This window comes from Delphinus delphis, chromosome 16 (assembly GCF_949987515.2).
Source record: "Delphinus delphis chromosome 16, mDelDel1.2, whole genome shotgun sequence".
In the NCBI taxonomy this organism is placed as follows: domain Eukaryota; kingdom Metazoa; phylum Chordata; class Mammalia; order Artiodactyla; family Delphinidae; genus Delphinus; species Delphinus delphis.
Genome location: NC_082698.1, coordinates 36,158,753 through 36,170,207, shown reverse-complemented (window position 1 = coordinate 36,170,207; position 11,455 = coordinate 36,158,753). Strand labels below are relative to the sequence as shown.

The 11,455-nt window shown below is 43.3% G+C and overlaps 1 long non-coding RNA gene across 1 annotated transcript in view; it reads left to right on the top strand.

Annotated features, from left to right (window-relative positions):
- The first annotated feature begins 1,127 nt into the window (after nt 1–1,127).
- The window catches only part of LOC138414294 (uncharacterized), a 144,175-nt gene continuing 133,847 nt past the window's right edge, over nt 1,128–11,455 (top strand). The window contains exon 1 of the long non-coding RNA XR_011246741.1: nt 1,128–1,266. This is a non-coding gene — a long non-coding RNA (uncharacterized lncRNA). The remainder of the gene's footprint in view (nt 1,267–11,455) is intronic.

Below are 11,455 nucleotides of genomic sequence, written 5' to 3'. Positions count from 1 at the left end.
CCTATCATCTCCTCTTTGTTTTCAGGATTTATTCTTAGGTGTGGTATGGAAAAGGCTGGGGAGAACCCATTAGGGCAAATGGGGTGTTTGCAAGGGAAGATGGACACTAAGTTTTGATTGCTCTGACAGCAGTCCCTTAACTGCCTCTGGGAACATGCTATACGAGAAAAAACAACGGGACTTTATTGGTAGTAAGTTTTGACTCCAACACAGCATTGCAACTCTGTAATTTCTCTTAAATGCTCTATTTTTGTTTCACCATGGCCAAAATATCTAGAGAGCATCCTTATACTTGTGACTCGTGTTTTGCAATTTTTTATGGAATTTGCCTTTAGTCTGGCCAGAGATTTCTTCAAGCCAGCTTAGTTGCTGCTTCCTAGCAAGCCTCTGTGTAATGTTTCCCCAGTACTTTAATCCTTTCTTCCTTCCTTTTCAGTTTGCGGTACATTGCTAAACATATCTCACTTTCTGGTTTGCTTTTTTGCTTTCATTATTATTGTGTTTCAGGAAGATGTTTGGAGTAGAGGGTTAGTGGGTCAGGTGATGTAGATAATCACTTTTAAACGTGGCTTTGTTGAGCAGAGACAGGTGGGCCTTCTATTACTGTGCATTTTTCTTCTTGTTTTCTTTGAAATTTGATTATTTCAAATCATGAACTCCACAAATCCACAAATGTAAAGTTAGTGTTCTCCATAATAATAAAATCAGTAGAGCTTAATAAATGTTCCTAATGAGTAAGGCAATGTGACAAATACTTTGTATGCCTTATCTGTTTGAATCCTTTGAAAACTTTATGAGATAACTGTTGTTTCCATTTAATAAGAAAAACAGGCTCTGAAAGGTTAGGTACTGTGTGGTCAGGCTGTTCAAGATGGCCATTTTCCTGCTCTCTGGACTTGCTGGGCTCCACCAGTCTGGGCTTCACTCACATGACTAGCCAGTCCTCTTAATTATACGGCTTAATCAGTAACTGCCTACGTGCTTGCCCCCTGTCCCAGCTGCTGGTTTACCTGGTAACTGATGAGCCAACCTGACGTCAGTTCCCCCTATAAATGGTAGCCAATCTCTCCCTAGAGTAGTGCTGCCGCTTCCTGCCTGCAGTTTGCCGGCCACGGTGGGGTATCTCTCCAGGACCTTTGTTTTGGACGTGTGCAACCCCTGTCCAAGAAACAGTTGGTGTCTCTACGGCGGGCTCTTCGGTCTCAGCTGGGCAGCTAAAAGGCTTGCAGGCCTACAGGGTGCAGTCCAACAAGTACATTATCTAAAGTAAGTGGCAAAACAGTAGCATTTTTTTTAACCTTTTTTCAAAAAAGTTGAAGTATAGTTGATTTGCAATATTGTGTTAATTTCAGGTGTACAGCAAGTGATTCAGTTATATGTGTATATATATATGCATAATTTTTTCAGATTTTCCATTATAGGTTATTACAAGATATTGAATATAGTTCCCTGTGCTGTACAATAAATCCTTGTTGCTTATCTATTTTATATGTAGTAGTTTGTTAATTCCATACTCCTAATTTATTCCTCTGCTCCTTCTCTGTCTCCTTTAGGTGACTATAAGCTTGTTTTCTATGTCTATGAGTCTGTTTCTGTTTTGTAATTGAGTTCATTTACATCATATTTTAGATTCCACATGTAAGTAATATCATGATACTTGTCTTTCTCTGACTTACTTCATTTAGTATGATAATCTCTAGGTCTATCCATGTTGATGAAAATGGCATTATTCATTCTTTATGGCTGAGTAATATTCCCTTGTGTACATATACACCACATCTTAAACCAATTTTCTGTTGATAGGCACTTGGGTTGTTTCTATGTCTTGGCTATTGTAAATAATGCTGCTAGGAACGTTGGGGTGCATGTATCTTTTTGAATTAATGTTTTCATTTTTTCTGGTTATATACCCAAGAGTGGAATTGCTGGATCATATGGTAGTTCTATTTTTAGTTTTTTAAGGAACTTTGTATGGTCAGGCCACTCAGGATGGCTGTTCTCTTGCTCTCAGTACACCCCCTGCCCGACCAATGCCTGCTTCTCCTATATCTTACTCACCTGACTCACCTTCCTAAGTACTTGCCCCAGGCCCCAGCTGGTGATTGTTCTTATCAAAGGGGCCGTGAGGACCACGCCCCTCTGCTGGTTTCTTTGTTAACTAATGAGCCCACCTGACATCAATTCCCTATAACTGGTAACCTCCCCTTCTCCCCGGGAGTGAAGACTGCTGCTACTTCCTGCCTGCTGTCCACCGCACAAGGTGGTGGGGTGTCACTCCGGGACCTTGCTTCAGACGTGTAAGCTCCCCCCTCCATGAAACCACTGATGTCTCTGTTGCTGACTCCGGGCTCTTTCTTTGGTCTTGAAGCTGGGTAAACACAGGCCTTGAAGGCGTGTGGGGCGCAACCCAACAATTGGCGGAGCAGCCAGGAGTCCGAGAAAACTCCCATGAGCACCGAGATGTCGGCAAATACAGGATGGGGAATGGCAAGCTGCAGGGGCCGTCCACTAGCATGTCGGGCCCAAAAGTTGTGGGTGTAATCCTGAGGTGGTCGTCCACTAACACTTGGGACCCAAAAGTTCCAGGGGTGATCCCAAAAATTATGGGGAAATCCCGAGGTGGCTGTCTACTAGCATGTAGGGCCCTGTGGTGGCTGTCCTTGCTGAACGGGGGCTGCCGAGAGAACTGGAGAACAGTGGCCTCTCATGGCTCTGCTACTGTATCAAAGTGAGCCTTCTGTAATTGGTTAAGCTAGCTCTCTAGAAGGGATTGTTATTTCTGTTGTGCCTTTGAGATGTAAATAATCTGAGCTCTGTGGAACATGTGATCTCTAAGAGCAAAGGAGAAAAAAGAGCTTTTAGGTAAACTCTATAGAGAAATGAGTATGTTTTGGGAATGTCCATCTAAAATAGTCTTTCCAGATTTTGGTAACTAAACTAGGTGAAATGAAGAGAATTCATTGACTATCTGGGTCATTTCGAATAGGTTAAAATGTTGGAACGTTAATTACTGGAAGGGTCTAAGTTTACCTACCGTCGCCTTCATAGGAGAGGAAGACTAAAGTGTAAGTTTTCCAATCAGGAAATGCACAATTACTTGCTTTTTGGTTTTTGTCAGAGATTAAGGTTTTTAAGGGTTAAAATTATGATCAGTCATAATTCTAGTTATTGTAACCAAGTTTCTTTATCAATAACATCATAGTCAGGTGCTTAACCAGGTCTTTTTAAGTCTTTTTCTTTTATAGACAGTTATTCTCATGCTTTTGCAAAAATGCTTCATCTTAAAGAAGATTCATAGGAAGTGATCTCCGGTGGCCTCAGCCTGCACCCGGCTTGAAGCAGCATTTTGGTTCCTGGCCAGAGACTGAAGTTAGGCAGAAATAAATTCCTACAAAGACAGAAAGTAGTGAAACAAGTAAAGCGTTTATTATGAAGAAAAAGAGTACGTGTGGATCTACACGGGTGGACTCAGAGTTGCGCCCTCATGGTAGTTTATATCACTTATGTGGGGCATTTCTTTCTGGTTTCCTTTGGCCAGTCATCTTGCTTTGCCTGGTTCTGAGTCCATATTTGGTATATCTCAGGATCTTCCCATGTGTGTGTGCACATCTCTTACCCAAGATGGATTCCAGCCAAGAGGCCTGTGGGTAGGTTGATATCACTCCCCTTTTGACCTCCAAGGAGCTTTTCTGTGCATGTATAGGTGGGAAGTTCTCCTTGACCTCAAGAATGAGAAACATGTGTTCTCTATCTTTTATCTGGGCAAGGCTCATTGTCTTCTATTATTCTTCTGTTAATTTCATCTTGGAGTATCTGTCCACAGGGGACAAACTCCAGCTGCTCAGCCTGGGGCCCATCTATCTCCTGCCTCAGAAGGACCTTTTGACAACAGGTCTCTGAAAAATTTCAGATTATACTGCCGAACTGGGTAAGAACTTAAAGAATCTTAATGGAAGACCCAATGGCTTAATAAAAAGTTAACAAAAGGATTGGTTACTGAGTGAACTGGTAAACATGGTTATAATTTTTATGGGTTTTGTCTGGAATGTTACTGGTTTTGATCTGTGTTTTCCAGGTATAGGGAAGCCCTTCCCCCTCAAGTTGGTTATGATTTGTTTTATAGCAATTTGGTAAACTACATCTGTGGGTAGAATTGAAGCATTTTCCTTTTTGTCTCTGCCTGGTTCCCCCAGAAATGGAAGACTTGGGTTCTGAGCAGCCTTATCAGGGGAATGGAAAAGACTGTCTCCTGTCATGTGCAGGAATCTCAATATTTTGGGGACCTCTAGAAGAGAAAAATTCACCGAGGCGGAGCGTGATAACAGGCCTTTGGCGTGGCTTTCCTGGCCTTGAGAGGCCTTTTGGGAATTCAGTCTGAGACTGCTGAGGAGTTCCTCTTCAGCCAGTTTGGAAAAGCCTGTGGGGTCAATTGACCAGACTTACTTTGCAAACAAATTAATTTTGATTGGCTGTGTTTGGTGGAGGTGAGGGTAATTTTAGGGGGAACAATATTATGTTTCAATGGATGTTAAATTCTAGTTCTGTTAATTGAGGTCTGTATTTATGAAAGTTGTTGAGTTAGCTATACTTTTGCCCGGATGTTCCGGATAGAAAGAAAATTAGTGAAATTCTAGTGAAATTGTCAGAGTATAATAGCTACTCATGAAGTGTGAGGCTGCTGCTAAAAGCGTATGTACAATGCTTGTGTGACAATTGGGTATAAGTGATAAAATGTATAGCCTATAAAGTGTTTCCCCATTAACATACCTCAGAGCTTGTTCACGAGATCTGATTAGTTTTCCCCCAGTATGAATGACTAGGCCAATATAAAGGAGGCCTAGCACCGAGGGACATGATCTGAATCTGGGGTAGGAGCCAGCACCCCAGCATCTAGGGACGGATATTTTGATAATCAATGCTTTCCACTGAAAGATTTGCAATCACAGGGGGAAATGATGGGAAAATCTATACCTACTGAGGCATAGGGAAGTCATTCTGGCTTATATACATGGTTTAACTTAAATTTTACTGACCGGAGCAGCCCATTTTGTGGTCTTTCAGACAAACATCATAACTCTGCTTTGGCCATTGAGGAGGGGAATGCATTTGCGAGTCAAAATGGAGTAGCTGTCGTTCAGACATCCAAGGTAAAACTAGGTGGCCGTTGTAAATGTGATTTTATTTTTTTATTTTTTAATTTATTTTTGGCTGCATTGGGTTTTTGTTGCCGCAGGTGGGCTTTCTCTAGTTGCGGCAAACTGGGGCTACTCTTCCTTGCGGTGTGCGGGCTTCTCATTGCTGTGGCTTCTCTTTTTGGGGAGCATGGGCTCTAGGCACGTAGGCTTCGGTAGTTGAGGTCGGCGGGCTCAGGAGTTGTGGCTCGCGGGCTTAGCTGCTCCGCGGCATGTGGGATCTTCCCGGACCAGGGATCAAACCCATGTCCCCTGCATTGGCAGGTGGATTCTTAACCACTGCGCCACCAGGTAAGTCCCTGTATACGTGATTTTAGACACATTCTTGTATTATTGAAAAGTTGAGTCTTCTGAACTGTGTTGCAGCCTAGGACAAAAACCACAGGTGCGTGTGGTATTATCTCAGTGTGGTTACTGCTTGTATTTTGCTTAATGGTCATGATCTCCCCTGTGTTGTGCCTATTAGATGTTTGACCTTTTGTCCCTAGCCTGAGGGAGGAAATCTGAGGGCTGAGCAGCCACACTGGCCTCACTGTGAAATGAGTCTAGTTGCTGGGTCTACAGTGAGATGCCATTGTCCTCCTCGGGACTTCCATGAAAAATCGACCCAGCTAATGTGACTAGGTGGGGACTACTGACAATGGGGGGAAAGACTCAGCATCTTCTGGTACCATATGCCAATATGTCAGAAGGACCCCTGTTGGTTAACGTTACTGAACAACTGACTGCCCATGAGCACCCCTGGGCTGTGCTGTGTAGAATGGAATAGGCTGGCTTCCGGACACACAGTCCGAATAGTGGGATTAACTGCTTTTTGTTTTGGAAAGACCTAACGGGTCTACCCCTCATGGCACTCAACATAACATGGGGTGACAGATCTGTACTGTGACTGCTGATTCTTGGCTAGGCCACCAGACTGCTTCTTTTAAGGTCAAGCATTGCCTTCCCCATGGGGATGGCTCTGGGTGTGTGAAAACCAGGGCTGGCCTTACCTTCCTTATATCAACAACTGCACGGGGCACTGCTGCTGACTCCCTTTCCATTGACTCGGTAAGCACGTGGCTCCAGAATGTGCCCACGTCCTGGCCAGTGGCTGTGCCGAGCATCCTAGGTATCTTACTCTTGATGCTCCTCGGCTGCTGCTGTCTGTATTGTATCTGCGGCAGCTGCTTGCAGTGCCCCCTACATACCTGACCCCAGGGATAGCGCGGAAGAGAGGTGGACCAGGATTGTAAGGGTTGTGCAGGGTATGTAGTGGTGGAGTGTACGGTCAGGCTGCTCAGGATGGCTGTTCTCTGTACATCCCCTGCCCGACCAGTGGCTGCTTCTCTTGTATCTTACACACGTGACTCACTTTCCTACGTACTTGCCCCAGGCCCCAGCTGGTGACTGTTCTTATCAAAGGGGCTGTGAGGGGCGTGCCCCTCTGCTGGTCTTGCCTGAAAACTAATAAGCCCACCTGACATCAGTTACCTATAACTGGTAATCCCCCCCACTTACCCCCATGAGTGAAGACTGCTGCCACGTCCTGCCTGCACTAGGTGGTGGAGTGTCACTCCAGGACCTTGCTTCAGACGTGTAAGCTCCCCCATTCATTAAACCATTGATGTCTCTGTTGCTGACTTAGAGCTGTTTGTTCAGTCTTGAAGTTGGGCAAGCACAGGCCTCGTAGGCCTGCAGGGTGCAGCCCAGCAAACCTCTGTAGTGCTCTCCGTAGTGGCTACACCAATTTATATTCCCACCAACAGTGTAGGAGGGTTCCCTTTTCTCCACATCCTCTCCAGCATTTATTGTTTGTAGACTTTTTGATGATGGCCATTCTGACGGATGTGAAGTGATACCTCATTGTGGTTTTGGTTTGCATTTCTCTAATAATTAGCGATGTTGAGCATATTTTCATGAGGCTGTTGGCCATTTGTATGTCATTTTTGGAGAAATGTCTATTTAGGTCTTTTGCTCATTTTTTGATTGGATTGTTTCTCTTTATATTTTTGAGACTGACTTGTATGAGCTGTTTAAATATTTTGAATATTAACCCCTTTTTGGTCACACTGTTTGCAAATGTTTTCTCCCACTCCATAGATTGTTTTCATTTTGTTGATGGTTTCCTTTGCTTTTAAGTTTGATTAGGTCCCATTGTTTATTTTTGATTTTATTTCTTTTGCCTTGGGAGACTGATCTAAGAAAATACTGCTACGATTTATGTTTTGCCTATGTTCTCTTCTAGTTTTATGGTGTCTTGTCTTATAGTTAGGTCTTTAAGCCCTTTTGAGTTTATTTTTGTATATGGTGTGAGGATGTGTTCTAATTGCATTGATTAGCGTGTAGCTATCCAACTTTCCCAACACCACTTGCTGAAGAGACTGTCTTTTCTCTATTGTATATTCTTGCCTTCTTTGTTGAACATTAATTGACTGTAGATGGCAGATTTATTTCTGGGTTCTCTGTTCTGTTCCATTGATCTATATGTCTGTCTTTGTGCTAATACCACACTAAAAAAGTAGCATCTTGGTAATCGATTTGTGTCCTATTATGAAAGACTTTTAATCAGCTGTGGAATATTATTGATTCTGGGTTTATTTTTGTGAGTTATGTTTTATTTGGGGATCTTACTGAGGTTGACAGCCTGGGAGACAGTCTCTCAGAGGGCTCTAAGGAACTGTTCCAAAGAGGTAAAGGAGGAGCCAGGATACATAGGAGTTTCTGTTTTGATCTCGGGTGGCCTCGGCCTGCAGTGGCTTGAAGCAGGATTTCGGTTCCCGGCCAGAGCCTGAGGTCAGGCCACGGCAGTGAGAGCACTGAATCCTAGCTACTAGACCGCCAGGGACCAGTGGCCAGTGACAAGGCCCTGGCCTGTCAGCTGTGTAGAAATGAATTTCCACATAGAGATGGAAAGTAGTGAAACAAACTGTTTATTTTAGGAGGAAAAAGGGTACGTGTGGATAGACATACAGGCAGGCTCAGAGAGAGAGTCGCCCATTCTGTGTATCTTTCCATTGAATTAAGGATTGGAAGAGACCAAAACATGTGAATGTCTTTTTTTTTTTCTCTTTGAGTGTCAATTAGGTGTAGTGACCAGACAATAATGGAACACTGAAGTTCCAGTTCTTCCAGAAGAGCCTTGCTAGGTAATTGTAAATGCTAAAAATGAAGTCCTTGACCTCAGACATGGAGATAACAGACGTGTCATGCAGGTTATGAAACCCCCCTGTGTGGACCTTGAACAGAGAGCGGTGATACCATAGTTATTCTGGAATAAATATTGAGAGTCCCAACATGAACGTGATGCCGATGAACTTAGACTAACGAAACACTCTAGCATGTTAGCACAGATACAGAAGGCTAGACAACTCCTCTTGGAAAACAACATTGCTTTCTTCCTTCTGCTGTCTTCTTCTGCAGACAGCTTTTAGACCGTGGGGATCTCACTCAAGTGAGCAAGTCACAGGTGTAAGGGGCTGGTTTAGCGAGAGGCAGAGATGCAATGAAACGACCCTCCAAGATGAAATAGTCAAATTCTACTAGGTGAGGAGGCCATAGCAATAATGAATCCATGATGGACTATTAGCTGAACTTTTTTCAGGTAAATGGTACTTACTCAGAGTTTGAGGGATGAAAGTCAAGGCTCTGGGCCAAAGGAAATAGGAGTACTTGTGGTGGGGGGGGAGGAATGAGTTGAAACTTGGGTATAAGGATAAGGCAGGGGTCTTGACTGAGCCAAAGGCAGGGGCTGGGTAGTTGAGGATGGTTTGAGGTCCATCAGTATGGGCGGTCCATCAATATGGGAGGTCATACCTGGGACTATTCCTTGTTCTAACTGGCAAAACAGGACTTGGGAAGCAGCCTGGAATCGTACTTCTTATCATTGGCATGAATCTTAGAGTGACATCTATTATAATCCGCATATACCAATCTGTATATGTATAATCTGTGCATATACAATCAGCTTTGGGATTGGCTTAGTCGGTAACTTGGACAAGGTAAGATTTTAGGAAGATCTATCCTTGGGCAAAGCTGTGGTCAGCCAGTTAGGGCCATAAAGAAATCGGGAGGAGGCTTGTCTGGACTCTATGAAGGGTAACATAGACCTAGATAGAGGGTCCCTAGCCCAGCAAAATATGCCAGTATACTTGGTAACGAGTGCCTGGTGGATGTTACGAGAATGTGGAATTCCACAGCTGTTCCTCTTCTCCTATTTGTATCATATCTTGCCTTTTATTTTCCTGTTTTCAGTTCCATTCTACCTCTAGCCTTGCTTCTGTACCTTTCTTTTTCCAGAACTTTTTGGCTTTTGAACTTTGGTTTCTGATATCTTTCCCTGGCAAGTCATCTTTCCCTGGCAAGTCCTCTTCATTAACTAGCCTTATTTGACGTGGGTCTTGACTTTCCACAAACATTTACTGCTTTCTCATGTGGACCCAAGAGGCAGGGCCCAATTCTGTAAATGCACTTGGAAAGATAGTAGCTGTTGATACTTGTACTTCTGAACAATTCCATTATCTCTGGACCGTTCCTATCTTGGCTTATCCTCAATATAGTCTGTAGAGCAATATTTCCCAAAATATACTACATAGCATGCTAGTCCTGTGAGATATTCTGTGAAGAGTTCTGTGACCATAAATGGGAAGCAGAGGATGTTAGATCCACGTCTTGGAGACATACCATGAGTATTAGCACACTAAAGGCTCTGAGAAGTCCTTCAGTAAATGAAACTCTTTAAAAACAAAAATGTTTCCCCAAGTTGCTTGTTCTGCTACTTAAAAAAATTCCATAGACATACTGTTCCAAACAACAAATTTGGGGACATGCTGTCACAGAGCACAGTCTGTGCTGGGTTTTCTGCTTAAGTTGTTAGGCTAAGTGAGATTTACTGATAGTTATCAGGTCTAGCAGAGAATAGAATGTACTTTGCAAACGCTTTTCTTGATAGAGCATTCCCATGACCACAAGATCCCTTTTGCACCTGTAGAGGAGATATCTTAAGGCTCTCTTTGTGATTACCTCACATTAGGAGGAGAAGAAACAAAAGCAGTTGCCCTTCAGAATATTATTCAAATACGATTTTATCGTGGGAAAGAAGTAAAAAATGAACTGAATTTATTTTAATTAGAAATTCACAATAAAGTAGAAATAACTTTGTACTGGTTAACATGACCTGGTCATAAAATGTTGGTTCTTAGAATTAGTGAATTTCTTGTGAAAGAAGATATAGCTCTTCAGCTAGTAATATCAATAATTAGGCCACCACTTTAATCAGTGGGACATTGAAAGCCAATGAGAAGCAAGTGCTTGTCTCTTATATTGTAATCTCGGGGGAGGGAGACTTGAGGTTTTGGGCAATAATAATACAGCGCACAGAGGGGGCACTATAAAATTTTTGAGCCATATTCACAAGTCTGGGGCTGTTAGTTTTTTTTTTTTTTTTTTTTTTTTTGCGGTACGCGGGCCTCTCACTGTTGTGGCCTCTCCCGTTGCGGAGCCAGACATGCAGGCTCAGCAGCCATGGTTCACGGGCCTAGCCACTCCGCGGCATGTGGGATCTTCCCAGACCGGGGCACGAACCTGTGTTCCCTGCATCGGCAGGTGGATGCTCAACCACTGCGCCACCAGGGAAGCCCCAAGGGCTGTTAGTTTTTATGGAATTCAGTTGCATCTTTTATGCTGGTAATCCTTAGGCATTCAACCAAACTCAGTAAACAATATGTAAGATGGTAAAGGTAGAATTCAGGAGAAATATAGTTTCATAGTGCTGGTGATTGTGGCCTATTGCACTCAGTGAGTCCAAGCCTGGGAGAAAGAATGGATGGGAGTGAGTGTAAGCCCACTGTGAAAGAATGTGAATCTTCTTCTCCCTCATTCCCAAGTGCCTCTTCTAGCATGAGCTTGCTACTGTATCAAGGATGATTTTAGGGGTTAGTGATTTGCATTCCTCATGAAAGTGGCCTCCGCACACAAACCAATGTCTTCAACTGGAGCTCAACTGAAGAATCAGTGATTTTGTTCCGTTGGATTTATTAACAGGTTATGTATCAACAAGGTAGTGCCTTTCCAAGGGATTTTTCAAGGATAATTTGTCTATATGCAATTTTTACCCTGTGCATGGGCTTTGGACCTAACCTCCATAGGAAAGGAGACCCTGTTGAACTCAGGTATCCTGTTCCCCTTGCTCTGAGTCTTGATCCTTTTCTGATTCCCCTTCTCAAGCACGGGTCTTGTTGAGGGAGGGGAAAACTGAGTCAAGTTTCAGGAAGAGTCATGAGAGA